The sequence below is a fragment of the Sus scrofa genome, chromosome 16 (assembly GCF_054392235.1).
Source record: "Sus scrofa isolate SSC_HxYL_T2T_F1_AM1 chromosome 16, Sscrofa_HxYL_maternal_Yorkshire_Landrace_v2.0, whole genome shotgun sequence".
In the NCBI taxonomy this organism is placed as follows: Eukaryota; Metazoa; Chordata; class Mammalia; order Artiodactyla; family Suidae; genus Sus; species Sus scrofa.
Window position 1 is genome coordinate 44499097 of NC_139398.1, and position 12870 is coordinate 44511966.

The following is a 12870-nucleotide window of genomic DNA, read 5'->3' on the forward strand; positions in this document are numbered from 1 at the left end:
ACAGAGTCACATAGCATACAAGTAGTTTGCTCAGGCTATCTCAAAGGGACATTTTTTTGTTCTGATACAACAGTTGAAGACTTTTGGAGTTCCCTGTGGCACAGCAGGTTAAAGGACTGGCATTGCCACTGCTGTGACTCGGGTTTGGTCCCTGGACCAGGAACTTCCACATGCTGGGGGTATGACCAAAAAAAAAAAAAAAAAAAATTTTTTTTTTAATCAAATATTAAAAAGAAAAAAGAAAAAAAGGTATGCAACCACACACTGAGATGTCACATTGGATATTAGAAATAATTTTGACCCACCTAGAGATTTCACTTACAAAGAAACTGAGTCTTTATAGAATCGGTTGTCTTAAACTGGGCCAAACAGTGTCAGAGCCTGGAGTAGAAGGGAGATAACCAACAACCTGTTCAGTGCTTTGTCTCTTTTGCGGTTCTGCTTCACACACCACCATATGCTCTCTCAGACATGCATATCTATGAATATACATATAGAGGTTCATAGATAAACATGTTATCAACCATTTCCAGCATTTATGCACAAAATGGGGTGCCTGGGAATATTTTACTTTTCTCCTCCAAAGTGCCCTCAGCTGCTTATTCTGAACATCTGGAATAATGGAACTCTAAACAAAATACAGTGCGTATAGCACCAGGCATACTTAATCCCTCTTTTGAATGAATTACCAAAATTAGTGTAAAGGAAAGAATTCAGTAGATCTAATAGAACTGATCTTTAATATCATAGCTAATATACTACAACACAAAAATCTCCCTTGAAGTAGATTTATTCATATGGAAGCCCTGTCACATGGGCTGAAAACAAGCCAGAGTATCACATCCAAAATCAGTGATAAATGGCCATCCCCAGACAGGGGAAGGTGTTCAGTGAGGCCTCTACAGTACTGGAGTGGAACCAGGTTAATTTAATATCTTTATTCATTTTTTGGTAGAGGGTGGGGATAAACCATATCCCCTGCTACTTTGATAAATGTGTTAAGTTGGCAGCTGTTTGAAATTGTAACAATAGACAATATAACGCACCATGGAAAAAAGAGGCTAGAATTATGGCAGAAAGTCGTGAAATGAAATTCAGCTTGGAAATATGAATGCCGATGCAATTGGGAATTATAATATGAAACAGGGAAACTGTCCAAAATCTGGTCTGAAGAGAAGGAAAAAGAGCAAGTAACAAAAATCAGAGTATTCTTCATTCCCAAATAAGATTTGCCACTTCCAAGAGCAGAGATTAAAACTTTACATATTTGCAAATATTATATGAGCCAGAGTGTGTAGCTGAGAGGGTTGTAACAAGACCACAGAGGGGCACATCAGGTCAATAACCATGTGAGGCCACTCTAATAGCAACACAGAATGAGCTGGTAGCATTTCCAGAAAAGTCAGGAGAACTGCATTAGCAGGTCTACTAGAAAGCCACAGGTAACAGGAAGTGACTCACAGTAGAAAGGTTTTTGGACTCTAGGAACACATAGTAGATGGCAAGTGATAGTAGGCATTTTAATGGTCTGCCTATGACAATCAACCTGTGCACAATTAAGAGTCAAAACATTAAAATGGGTAATTTAATTCCTCAAATAGAAGGTAAGAACAACATGCTAATGCCACAACTGTTTAACTATGACCAACCCGCAGAATCTAGTCCAATATGTATTTTATTATGATAAAAATGGTGCTGCTCACGGGCAAAAGTAGAGGCTTCAAAGGAAACCAGAGGTGAAAGGACTTGCCAAGAGAATAAGGGAGTTCTTTTGAAATCTCCTTTTCAGAAATGTTATTTGGGGGCATTATTTATTTTTCAGATTATTTGCCATAAGCATCAACTCTGAATGAATCAGATTTAAGTTCAAATCCTAGTTCTACTACTTTCTATCAAGGCATCACCAAAAGTCTTTTATCCTTGATTTCTTCAGCTATAAAAGGTGGATAAGAGTATTACTTCTTTGGGTTGATATGAGGACTCAATAAATTATGCATAAATACCTCTTTGCCTAATGCCTACTTCCTGCTTCCTACTCACAGGAAGCACCCTCAATGGAAGACATAAAATCCTATCAGAAACAGTAAGGTACAATGGAGAAGAAAGATCTAGTTGAAACCACAGTTTTTCCCAGATATCTGATTTGGAGCAAGTTATTTAAGCATGCTATGTTTCTGTTCTCAATTATTTTAACTACAAAGAACAGTAGTACCTGTAACCCGGGTGGGAAGGACAGTGATTGGAAGAATGAAGGGTCTCCTTGGATGGTGGCAACGTTCTTTTTTTTTTTGAGCTGGACAGTGCTTTCAATTTGTGAAAATTTACTGAAATGTACATCTATAATTCTATACATTTTTCCATCTGTGTATTTCACTAAGATGTTTATTAAAAATAATAGTAGTATCTGCCTTTCCACATGGTGGTTGGGAGATTTATATGAGAAAATATATGTAAACCTTTGGTGTCTAGCATATATCTACTCAAAAACAATAGCTACCATAAATTCATATATTAATTCAAGAGGCTCCAAACTTCAAACATATTAAATAAAACATAATTGATTAGGCCATTTATATTACATTTCATTTGTCTTAGCTGGCAAACCCAAATGTCATGGGTGCTGTTTATATGGTAGAGTGTCTGACCTGCAGTAATTAAGAACATAATCTTCAGTGTCAGGTTCAAATCCTGGCTCTGACTCTCTCTAGCTGTGCCAGCATGGGCCTGTGACTCAATCTCTTGAAATCTCAGTTTCCTTATCTATAAAAGGATTATCTACTTTATGGGACTGTTGTGAAGATTCAAGGGACTGATGCCCACAATGAGAATGGAAGGACACTGTTGGAAGCTGATGTCCTCCCACTGCCTATGACGACAGCCCCACTGGTCCACATAGTTGGAGAGAGCCTAAGAAATCTCTCTTCTAGTCCTCTCATCTTGTACGTCAGCTTCTTCTGGCCAGTTCCTAAAACTGGGACTAGTTCCAGGGACAAGCTGCAGCTGAGGACAAAGAACAGAACTGAGAACAGAAATCAGGGACAGTTGGGAGACATAGCTGTGGGCAAACTCAGATCCTTGTGGATAGAAGTTGGCTGGACCTGGTGTCATTGGGCAATGACCATGGGAAGGAAAAGACAAACAAGAAATATTGCATGGTCTTAAAGATACAGAAAAAGCCTCAGAATCAAAGAAAAGATGAGGTGATTTCTATAAGTTGGGTTTGTGGAGAGTGGAGAATGAAGGTGGCTCTGGAGAAATCATAAATACTCGACATGTTGTTTTCATTTTGTTACCATGGGCATTTATGAAGTACGACATGGTTTTTGAACCATAGCTATCCCTTAATTAACTAGTTGAGGTATTTACACATTCATAAAGCACTTATTTATCATAAGTGAAATCAGTCCAAAGACATTCCTTTTACCCTCTAAAATAATCAAGTTTTATTGTATACTGTCCAAATTAGAAAGTCCAGATGCAGCCACAGAATAGAAATCTTTTCACATTAAATATTTCTCCCCCACAGAACACTTTGTTTCCTCAGTCCACTGGAAGGGAAGAGAACAGATATAAATTTTGTCAAAAGAAAACAAAATATCTCCCTTAAAAGGAGTTAGAAAACTAGAAAGATAACAGAGGGTTCTATAAACAGTGGATGTGTAGTTGATGTTATTAATGATGGATGTCAAAGTTGAATATAATGGAATAAAATTAGGAAAATTAGAGTTAACTCTAACCCTGTAAACCAAGACCCAAAATATAAAAAGTCTATGAAGATATTTATTAGTTCACTAGCCTTCTGAAGTATAGAGTGGGCCTCCATACAGATCAACCAGTAACTTCCTGTTCATAAATCATTCCCTGGTAGACACTTAGGCAATTTTAGAAAGTTTTCAACTCCAAGGTCACTTGAAAACTATTAGTGAAAGAGTGAACTTGCTGACTAGTACTCCGAGGAGCTTGTAAGTGGAAGTGACTTCTGTACTTGGAGAGTTTGGCCAAGAGTAAGACAAAGAGGGAGTAAGACATGTTCTTTTGTAACTTGGACAAGTCAAAAGCAAGGTCAAGATTTACATGAATTTCTCCAGTGATTCTCAGTCCCAATGAACTGCAAGTGAGAGAGAAGAACCTTTCTCCTTGACTAGGCATGTGGGTTCCCCTATAGCCCTCTAGTAGCTTCCTTTGAGACAAATTTATTCATGAGGACTCTGCAGAGTAATTGTACTCCCATGCGTTTAATTTATCATTGGAGTATCACTTTGTATCTTACATATACATATGACATTTGTAACTTTTTTAGTAGTTTATCATTATTAAAGTAATCTGGTTTGATCACAGAAAATTTCTTCTGGCTAATATATGCTATCTGTGGCATAATATTTGCTATTTCTTAATGGAACAGAGTAGGTTCTAATTATAGCAATGATCTACTAATTCACATGATGATCAATTAATGTAATGTCCCACCACTCTTGCACATAACTCATCACATGCTGCCCAAACCATAGTAGTGTTCCTTCCTGGCTGGGCAAAGATTCTGTCTTGCTACTTATCTTTATGTACAGCAAGACATCTGCACAGAGCACATGGTAAGTATATAATCAATATTTGTTGAATGACTAAATGATATTTATCACTTCTGATACTTCAATAAATAGAAAAACTCTGCAACGCCTCCACAAAGCATGACTGTAATTACCTATTCAGGAAATCTATGTAAGAAATTTACCATAACATTCTTCATTAAACTAACTTAATCTTTCTTGTCATACTTCATAATATAACTTGAATAGTCACACAATATATTGTTGGTAATTATTCCTTTTGGAGACTGGGGTATTAAGGTAATCAAATGATAGATTCAATAAGGCAACTGCTGCCTTGGAAAAATTTTCAGCATGCCAAGCAGGGTATTTTCAGCATGCCAAGCTATGTTCACACCTTCTTAACAGCTAAAGTTAAAAAGGGAGTCTGGTTCCTACACACTGGGGACCCACCCAATGTCCTCTGTTACTTCCTATGGGAAAAAGGAGAAGTGGCATTTTGGATATAAAAAGCCTCCATAGGCAACATTCTCATTGAACTGGAAATTAACTTTTCCTGAATGACAAATTCCCTAAGTAAACCAAGCCTTTGACACCAGGCTACCTTCTTATTTAAAAAATTGCCATGGGATAATATACTGGTTAACTCAATTTTTTGATCAATAAAAATGTGAAAATGCATACTCAACATTTATTTGTTTGTTTGTTTGTTTTCCTTTTAGGGTCTCACCTGTGGCATATGGAAGTTCCCAGGATAGGAGTCAAATCAGAGGTATACCTGACAGCCTACACCACAGCCATAGCAATGCTGGATCCAAGCCACATCTGTGTCCTACAACACAGCTTACGGCAATGCTGGGTCCTTAACCTCCTGAGCAAGGCCAGGGATTGAACCTGGTCTTCATGGATACTAGCTGGGTTCATTACCAACACCAACGCAGGAACTCTCAACATCTTTTTAAAAGCACCTAACAAGTGATTTTAAGAACTTCTGTGTGAGTTATATCCCCCACCTTTGTCAGAGGCTTGAAATGATATTGAAAATGTAATCACAAGGGTAGAAGGGACACTGAGGACCATCCTAGTCCATTCCTACTCTTTAGCACTCAGGACCCCCAACGAAACACCGTTCATACACAAGAATCAGGCTGATTCTACAAAAATAAAACAAAAGAGGAATCAGGCTGAAAATGTAGAGACCCACAGACCAGAAGAACTGTGATCTATTCCAGTGCTTTTTCCCAGCCTCAATTCTTTATGATACAACCATATATAACACAGAGATGTTATCTGTAGCATGTTGGTAATGTTTTTATGAAATGGTTATTGTTACTTGATATCACTCAAGATATTCATAGGCAATTTCACTATTTCACCATAGTCACCTCAGATCAGATTTTGAACGAGGTTATTTTTGCTGGGTTTATAGAGAAAAACATTTTTTAGCTGGAGTTCCCCATGCCACCCCTCTCCCAGGACAATCCAATTTATTCTGGGCAAAACACCTGCCACACCAAATGATTTGCACAATGGTACTAATTCTCCAGAAGGATGTATGGTCTCCAAACCTACAGACCAGTGCCATTGGGGCATATTTCCATTGGGTGGCAGTACGTGTTCAGAACAACCTAACACTGCTAATTTAACATACTATTTTTGAGATGGAATTTGTATTTCATTTTCTTAAATTCTAATAGCAATCTTTCTATAAAGGCCATTCATTGGCCATATAAATGATGAAAGATGATCAGGAATGAAATTGTCTTTCAGATGTTCATATATATTTGTATATTAATAATTGCCAAGACCATATATATTTATGTTGTTCATGGATATCTAGTTTATTGCTTGGCAAGTAGTAGACAAAGATTTTTTAAAAAATGTAACTTTATGACAACATAAAAATATAAATTCTAAGTTCAAAAAAATTAATATCCCTGTCTATTCAACCAACTGTCCAGGATTTCAGCCTAAACCATCTAGACTGTATTGAATTTAGTGACTGTTTTTATCTGGCACAGTTTAGAAAGATGTGCAAGATCCTGTTTTTAACGCAGCACAGGTGGCAGTCGTTCAAGTGACCATGTCACATTAAATCATGTAGATAGTCAAGCAAATTTTCTACTTCTTATATGTTTGTATTCTAGATTAGATTTCTAAAAAAATAAGGACTAGCGAGGCGAAAAAGGCCATTTATGATGCTTTTAGGGGTATTGATTCTTGTTAATCTCTGTTTTGACTGTTTATTTTTATTAAAGATACTTTCAAAACTAGTTTATTGAGCTAGGGTGCATTTTTGGAAAGTGTTTTTGGCCGTAGACAAATACCATCTGTAATAAAGTAAACTTGGAATTATTTGTAAGAAGAAAAGGTTATTAGTACAAACTAAAACCAGAAAAAGATCTCATATTGGCCCTTGAAGAAAAGCAAGAAGAATATACAGGTTTTGTTAATAACATTTTTAGCAAGTGGATTTTTCAGCTAAATAACTGTCACTTAAAATTGAATCCACAATAGGAGTTTTCAGGTAATCTATCTCACTAAATAAGTGTTTAAATGATTCTTAATTGTATTAATAGACAAAAAAATTATAGTTCACCAAAAAGAAGTTAAATTGAAACAAACATATATATTATTCAAACTCAAATTTTAAAAGTTCATGTTCATGTGTAAGTAGATTTTTTTATGTATCTCATGATGGAAAATGTAAGATTCTGTTTGGCTATAATAGTTACAACCAAGCAGATTTTCAGAAGTATTTTGAAAAGTCTCTTCCAATTTTGCCCAGTTAAGATCAAATTAAACCACCAGTACAAATTAAACCACATAAATCTAGATAAGCAACTATTCTATTTATTATTTGTATAAGTACAAAATGCAATGTAAAGAAAGTTAAATTTTAATTTTCCTTGGCCATTACTTGAAGAAACCAACCAGTTACCTGTTTATCAAAGGAGTATGAGTTAGAGAACCTATTAAACAAGAATACAACTCATTCATTGGCAACAGAATATATAGTGTCACTTAAAATTGAATCCACAATAGTAGTTTTCAGTAATCTATGTGTATTATACTCATATATTTCATTTTTTTCTATTAAAGTATAGTTGATTTGCAATATTGTGTTAGTTTCAGGTGTACAGAAAAGTGACTCAGTTGTTACATATATTTTTTTCCATAATAGGTTATTACAAGATACTGAATGTAGTTCCCCGTGCTATACTGTTTATTTCTTTTTAACCAACAATAGAATATTATGCACTCTAAAGCTATTTAAGATAATTTTTTAAAAATACAATTCTTGATTAGAGGATTGCTAAAAAGTAATAACCACGAGGTTAAATGAAGAGTCTGAGTGAATTAACCTAATACTTCAAGTCTTTAAAGGCCTGTCTTCAAAGGAACACCTTACCATCTGAACTCAGCAAGATGCTCATTTGTAGTGCACTGATGCTAACTGTTGATAATTATTCCATCAGAAGGAGGAAAGAGTGAATCAAGCACAAATCATGCCTATTGTTGTATTTAATAATTCTCTCTGTTCACTTCCTTGTGTGGAGATAATAAAAATAGGGTGTGGCTGAATAGATGTGGAAGGAGTTCAGTGTTTCGCGTTCCCCATTCCTGCCTGGAGCACGTCTCAACCATAATTGGCGGGGCACTGCTGCTTGGTAAACAGCAGAAAACTACAGCGGAAGGCTTCCACTGGCGCTAACAGGAAGCCTTTACTGACACGTGATGTCAAATATTTTTCAGTTGACTTAGAGTGAGATTAAGAATCTCTGTAAACATTAGCCAATGAGACCTTTAGAGCTTTCTGAGGCATCGTCCTTCACAGTGGAATTGGGTAATGCTTTAAAATCACCATCAATGGAACAGGCATATAGCCACTGAATACTTAATGAGACATCCCAAGAAATCATCCTTCACTGAGGCGGGTTATTAATTAATTAATTTATTTAGGGCTGTGCCTGCCACATATGGAAATTCCCAAGCTATGGGTCGAATGGGAGATGCAGCTGCCAGCCTACACCATAGCCACAGTGATGCTGCATCTGAGCCATGTCTGCGACCTATGTTACAGCTTGTGGCAACACGGGTTCTTAACCCACCCAGTGAGGCCTGGGATCAAACTCACATCATCATGGATACTAGCTGGGTTCTTAATCTGCTGAGCCAAACAGGAACTCCTGAGGTGGCTTTTAAGTGAATCAGTTTCAGTGAGTAGTGTTAGTTTGGGAATAGAAATAAAGCTGCAGTTCCCACCTGCCCATAGTTAATCTCTTCTCTTTGTATTCTTTCTGACCTTGTCCAAATACCAGTTTCAAATGCTAGGGGAGTGACTTCTGAGTAGAAATCTGAAGATGAGGAGGTTTGATTGTAAAGTCTCACCTCTAACTAGGCCAGAAATAGCTGGATTTATTTTTTTCTTCTGATAACCTCAAACTCCAGTACTTGAAGGTGTTCTATCTATATTCATAGTCCCCCGCTACCCGCAATGTTCTTTCCCTCATTCTTCATGGTTGGCTCTACCTCAAACCTCAGGTTCTTAAATGCCACCTGTACAAAGCACCTTTCTCAATCCTTGATATGGCCTGAACTGTGCTCCCCTTTCCAATATCATATGTTAAATCCTTAACTTTAAATGTTTAGAAAAATTCACCAATAAAAGAGTTTTTAACATATGAATCAGGAGTTCCCACTGTGGCTCAGCAGGTTATGAACCTGACTAGTATCTATGAGGGTGGGGGTTTCATCCCTGGCTTTGCTCAGTGGGTTAAGGATTCGATGTTGTTGTGAGCTGTGGTATAGGTTACAGATGCAGCTTGGATCTGGCATTGCTGTGGCTATGGTTTAGGCTGGCAGTTGCAGCTCCAATTCCATCCATAGGGGACTTCCATATGCCATAGGTGTGGCCCTAAAAGAAAAAAAAGCAAGAAAAAAACATGAATCAAACTTATTTCATAAGTGTAGTCTATTAAGATATTCTATTTTTTTCTTGAAAGAGCTTTGAGAATTTACACTTTTAAATGGATTTTTACTTTTCACCTAAGGTGTCAGATTTATGTAACATGAAAGGTAGAAAATAGTCTCAATGTCCTTTTAATATCTATAGGATCTGTACCAATGACTTCTCTTTTATTCTTGATATTCATAATTTGTAATTTATAAATTCTTGTCATTAACTCTTTTAATATTTCTTCCATCTAATTTTCTCTTCTTCTGAGATTCCAGTTATACACATCAGCCCACTGGATGGTGGGCCACTGCTCTTTTAGGCACTTTTCTACTTTTTCTTCCTTTCTGTTATTTCAATTTGGAGAACTTCTCCTGACTTTCCCTGATTCTTTTTTTCAACTGTGTCTGGTCTGCTAATTAACCCATCACAGGAATTATTCGCTTCTAATATTTAGCTATTCCTAGGATTTCCATTAGACTTTTAAAAATAGTTTCCAACTCTCTGCTGCAATATCCTATATGTTTACACATTTTGTCTATCTTTTCCACTAGGCCTTTACCATATGAATTACAATTATTTTAAGGTCTTGGTTTGATAATTCTACCATGTAAGTCATCTATTTATCTGGTTTTATTGACTAATTTTTCTCTTGATGATAGGTCAGGTTTTCTTTTCCTTGCTTCTTCTTATATGTCTAATTTTTTTTTTTTTTTGTAGTATGGTGGTTATTTCATAGGAAAAATGGCAGTAGAGACTGAGGTCAATAATATTTGTACCTGGAAAAGGAAATGCTTCTTCTTCTGAAAGGCTGTTAGTGTAGGGAGTTAAGTCAATCTACCCAATACTTGAACTGAGTTTAGATTTGCTATTGTTTTAGTTCCTTTCAGTGCACACAGGCTTCTAACTCTTCCTTAGCAGGAAGACTAGGGGAGCAGGAGAGTTTCCTCTCTGCACTGTCCTGTGGATTTTACTCCTACACTTCCCCCATACGTATTGGATTTTTTCCTGGCCTAATGAGTAGAAGGATTTCCTGGCACTCCTACAGTGGCTTGCAGCTTTTGCTTCATATAAGACAAAGTTCTGGGGAAGAGGACATGATTGTATGTCCATGCACTATCAAAGAACTCTCAGCCTCCTATCTTGCTACTAACCTTTTCATGAGAGTATGATAGAGACCTAGCATGGAAAAGAGCTGGCAAGTAAGCACAAATTCCCTGTGTGTTGGGTTTACAGGCCTCTAAACTGGGGGTTAAAAAACTTTGTAAAGGGCCAGACAGTAAATATTTTAGGCTCTCCAGAGCATATAATTTGTTGCAACTATTCAACTGTACTGCAAAAGCAGACATAGATAAAACACAAACAGTGAGTATGACTATTCCTAAAAACTTTAGAGACACTGCAATTTGAATTTTATATAATCTTCATGTGCTACAAAATACTATTTTGCATCTGAGGGAGAGGCAATTCAGTCTAGGACACCCTCTGTCACATTTACCTTTATGTTACATGGAGTGGGAGTAGTCCTGGAGATACCTGGGATTTAGCTGAAGTGAACCCAATTTGGAGATATAGTTTGTTTGGGCTTAGAGGTATATATTTATGAAATTCAGAAAGGTTGATTTCACATATTTCCAATGCCAGTTGGAAGTATCTGGACAATGCAAGAATCTAGTCTGTGGAAAATTGGTCTAATCATCATACATGTAAATTGGAAGGAGAAGATTTGGTTCTCATTCCCAGTGTTCACTGCAGCATTATTTACAATAACCAAAACATGGAAGCAACCTAAATGTCCACTGACAGAAGAATGAAGGAAGAAGATGTGGTGTGGTGTGGGGTGTGTGTGTGTGTGTGTGTGTGTGTGTGTGTGTGTGTGTGTGTGTAAAATGGAATATTACTCAGCCATAAAAAAGAATGAAACAGTGCCATTTGTAGCAACATGGATGGACCTAGAAATTACCATACCAAGTGAAGTAAGTTAGACAGAGAAAGAGAAATATTATATAATATCACTTATATGTGGACTCTAATAAAAATGATAAAAAAGAATTTATTTATAAAATAGAAATAAACTCACAGATTTCAAAATCAAATTTATGGTTACCAAAGGGGAAACTGTTGGGGGAGGGATAATTTACGAGGATGGGATTAACATATACATCCTACAGAAAACAGATAATAAGGACCTACCATATAGCACAGGGAAATCTACTCAATATTCTGTAATAACTTATATGGGGAAAAAGAATGAATATATGTGTATGTATAACTGATTGACTTTGTCGTATGTCTGAAACTAAGACAACATAAGTCAACTAAACTCCAATACAATTTAAAAAATAATTGATTCTCATTGATGCTTTATCAAAAGGGAAATTCTTGAAATAGGAGACAAAATTGTGGAGTAGTAGGACTTGAGCTCCTGTCCTCTCAAAGAAAACACCAAAATCACAACTAACTGCTGAGCAACCATTGACAAAACAGACTGGAAGCTACCAAGAAAAGGCATTGTGCACCAAAAAAAAAAAAACAAAAACAAAAGAAGAAGCCACAATAAGGTGGTAAGAGGGGTGCATATGTATTATAAGCAATCCCATATTCACCAGGTGGGTGAACCACAAAATGGAAAATGATTGCAGAGTCTCTCCCACAGGAGTGAGAGTTCCAAACCCCATATCAGGTTCTTGCCTGAGAGTCTGGCATTTGGAAGAGGAGCACCAAGAGCATCTGGAATTGAAGGACAGGGTCTTGAGCACAGGAGCTCCACAGGACTGGAGGGGAAAGAGACGCCACTCTTGGAGGATACACAAGGTTTCATTTGTGCTGGCTCCCAGAGCAAAGCAGGGACTCCATAAAAATCTAGGCCAGACCTCCTGTGGGTCTTGAAGGGTCTCCTGGGGAGGCAGGGGAGGACGAATAACAATCAGGGTGGAAACACAGCTCTTCTCATCAGCAGACAGGCTGCCTAAAGTCCTCCCAGAAACACATAAGCCTCTAATCACACTTAGCAACATGGGCCTGCTAATAGAGGGACAAGTTTCAGTTCTACCCGCTAGTGGGAAGGCACCAGTGCCTCCCATCATGAAGCCTTCCACAAGTCCCTGTATCAACTTCAACCATCAGGGGGATGATACCAGACACAAGAGAGACTATAATCCTGCAGCCTGCAAAACGGAAACCACACAAAAAGCTATACAAAATGAAAAGACAGAAATATTAGCCAGATGAAGGAATAAGACAAAAACCCCAGAAGAACAACTAAGTGAAGTGGAGATAAGCAAACAACATGAGAAAGAATTAGAGTAATTATAGTAACAATTATGCAAGATATCAGAAAAAAATTTGAGGCAAAGATCAAGAAATCAC